The sequence below is a fragment of the Tachyglossus aculeatus genome, chromosome 3 (assembly GCF_015852505.1).
Source record: "Tachyglossus aculeatus isolate mTacAcu1 chromosome 3, mTacAcu1.pri, whole genome shotgun sequence".
Taxonomy (NCBI): Eukaryota; Metazoa; Chordata; class Mammalia; order Monotremata; family Tachyglossidae; genus Tachyglossus; species Tachyglossus aculeatus.
Window position 1 is genome coordinate 25190588 of NC_052068.1, and position 3660 is coordinate 25194247.

Here is a 3660-nt window from a genome sequence, read left to right on the forward strand (position 1 = left end):
AGCACTGTACTAAGCCCTTGGGAAGTACAAATTGGCAACATATAGAGACAGTCCCTACCCAACAGTGGGCTCACAGTCTAAAAGGGGGAGACAGAGAACAAAACCAAACGTACTAACAAAATAAAATAAATAGAATAGATATGTACAAATAAAATAAATAAATAGAGTAAAGGACCTGGGTTCTAATCCCGTCTCTGTCACTTGTCTGTTGTGTGACCCTGGGCAAGTCACTTCTCTGTGCCTCATGTACCTCATCTGTAAAACGGGGATTTAGGCTGTGAACCCCATGTAGACCAGGGGCCGCATCCAACCTGATTAGCTTGAATCTACCCCAGCACTCTGTACAGTGCCTGGCACTGTACTAAGCACTTGGGAAGGACAAGTTGGCAACATATAGAGACGATCCCTACCCAACAGTGGGCTCACAGTCTAGAAGGGGGAGACAGAACAAAACAAAACATATTAACAAAATAAGTAGAATAAAAAGGTACAAATTAGAGTAATAGCATTTATTAAGCGCTTACTATGTGCAAAGCACTCCTTCCTCTCCTCATCCCCTGCCTTACCTCCTTCCCCTCCCCACAGCACCTGTATATATGTACATATGTATGTACATATTTATTACTCTATTTATTTTACTTGTACATATTTAATCTATCTTGTTTTGTTAATATGTTTTGTTCTCTGTTTCCCCCTTCTAGACTGTGAGCCCACTGTTGGGTAGGGATCGTCGCTAAATGTTGCCAACTTGTACTTCCCAAGCGCTTAGTACGGTGCTCCGCACACAGTAAGCGCTCAATAAATGCGATTGAATGAATGAATATAATAAGCACTTAAATACCACAGTTATTATTATACAATGCCTGGCATATAGTAAGCACGTAAATACCACAATTATTATTATTATAAAAATAAAAATACCAGGCACTTGTTGCCATATCAGTGCCAGGCAGAAGATAGTCTAGCTGAAAAAAAAAATGTACTGTCTGGGATAAAACTGAATGAATGGCCATTTTAGGAACAATGGCTTCCAACACTGCGTCAGGTGAGGTGCAGGTTTGGTACCCTTGAGCAGGGATGTCTAGGTGGATAACAAACCCCAGCAGCGCAGAAGATGGACAGCCACGTAGTCATAACCCTTTTTCCTGTGAGCTCACTGTTGGGTAGGGACCGTCTCTATATGTTGCCAACCTGTACTTCCCAAGCGCTTAGTACAGTGCTCTGCACACAGTAAGCGCTCAATAAATACAATTGATTGATTGATTGATCCTGAAAATCAGGTCCAGTTGGGCCAGAGGAACTCTGAGTACTAGTGTTCTATCAATCAATCAGTAGTAATAATAATAATAATGATGATGGCATTTATTAAGCACTTACTATGTGCAAAGCACTGTTCTAAGTAGTATATATTGAGGGCTTCCTGTGTGCAGAGCATTATACTTAGTGCTTGGGAGAGCACAACACCCCACTAGATTGTATACTCCTTGAGGGCAGGGATCGTGTCTACCAACCCTATTCTATCGTGCTCTCCCCTTTTTAGACTGTGAGCCCACTGTTGGGTAGGGACTGTCTCTATATGTTGCCAATTTGTACTTCCCAAGCGCTTAGTACAGTGCTCTGCACATAGTAAGCGCTCAATAAATACGATTGATGATGATGATGACGATGATGGTGCTCTCCCAAATGCTTAGTACAGTTCTCTGTACACAGTAAGTATTCAGTAAATACAACTGATGGATTGACATCAGGCCAGGTACGGTCCTACACTCATAACCCTGAGGCCAGTTTGGATCAGTCAGGGCCCCAGGATTTCAGTTCATGCAGAGTATTTAAGTGTGGGACAGGGCTAGGATGCACCTACGGGAATGCTTAAGTCTGACTTAGAATTGGATGAACTCCACACCTGAGCAACCCCAAAAACTGGATCATTGGAAGACCATCTGGGGCTTGAGATAATGCTAGAAGGGGATGAACTGGCATTTGAACTTCTTTCACATTAAGGGACGTGAATGATCCTATCAGAATTTCTAATCAATTAAAATCAGTCAGGCAGTTGTATTTATTATTATTAATAATAATAATGGCATTTGTTAAGGGCTTACTATGTGCAAAACACTGTTCTAATAATAATAATAATGGCATTTATTAAGCACTTACTATTTGCAAAGCACTGTTCTAAGCGCTGGGGAGGTTACAAGGAGATCAGGTTGTCCCATGGGGGGCTCACAGTCCTAATTCCCAGTTTACAGATGAGGTAACTGAGGCCCAGAGAAGTTAAGTGACTTGCCCAATGTCACACAACTGACAATTGGCAGAGCTGGGATAAGAACCCATGACCTCTGACTCCAAAGCCCGGGCTCTTTCCACTGAGCCACGCTGCTTCTTTATTGAGCGCTTACTGTGGGCAGGCCACCATCCTAAGCACTTGGGAGAGCGCAGCACAATAACGGACACATTCCCTGACCACAATGAACTTACCGTCTAGAGGGGGAGACAGACATTAATATAAATAAAATTACAGATAGGTACATAAGCGCTGTGGGGAGGGAAGGGGTGGTGAATAAAGGGAGCAAGTCAGGGCGATACAGAAGGGAGTGGGAGAAGCGGAAAGGAGGGCTTAATCAGGGAAGGCCTCTTGGAGGAGATAGGCCTTCAGTAAGGCTTTGAAGCCAGGGAGAGTAATTGTCTGTTGGATCAATCAATCAATCGTATTTATTGAGCGCTTACTGTGTGCCAAACACTGTACTAAGCACTTGGGAAGTACAAATTGGCAACATATAGAGACAGTCCCTACCCAACAGTGGGCTCACAGTCTAAAAGGGGGACACAGAGAACAAAACCACTACACTCTGGGGACATTTTATACCCCAATGGGGGCTAATGGGGGATTTCTGGCCCTGGAAGCCATGCTCCCAAATTCCTCAGAGACCCACCCCTGCCAAGTCCCATCCCAAACTCACTCTTGTGTTCACAATGAAAAGTTGGCAGCTATGATTCTTTTTACAGTGTCTGAAGTTCTCTGGAGGAAAAGCACCACAGAAATCTAAGAAATAAAGACAAATCTGGGCGGGGGGCAGGAAAATCAAAACAACAAATTGTCAATTGGTTGGGCTCCGATTAGCACTCTGGGACATCTTCTGAATATTACTGCAGAAGTCCGGTACGAAGAGTAAGTTCAGTCAACTACTGGAGCCGGAGGAGCACCGTCTGACTTCTAGGTACTTACTTTCCCAGAGAAACAATAATTTAACAAACACTGCATTCGTTTACGGAAGGTTAGGCCTCTTCGGGTCTACTTTGGGCTTTCTTACCATTCTGTAACTATTCAATCGCTCAATCGTTTGCCAAAGAACGCTTTAGATTTTTTCCATTCAGTCTCAAGTATTGGATCGTGGAGCCACGTTAACTGAATCAGAGAGAAAATCCTGAGATTTTTTTTTTCCTCCTAAGAACCAAGGAGTTTCAAAATATTTACCGATATTATGCAAGGGCTCAAGCATTTTTCAGGAGTGACTGGGCAGCCAAGGTAGTTCAAATCCATATACTCATCTTGGTTTATCAGGCAAAAGAGATACATTCCACGGGCGGCCCCCTTTACAAGTTATTTCTGGCGCCCAGCCCATTTGCAGTTTCGTGCACTGAGAAGAAAACAGCCTCCTG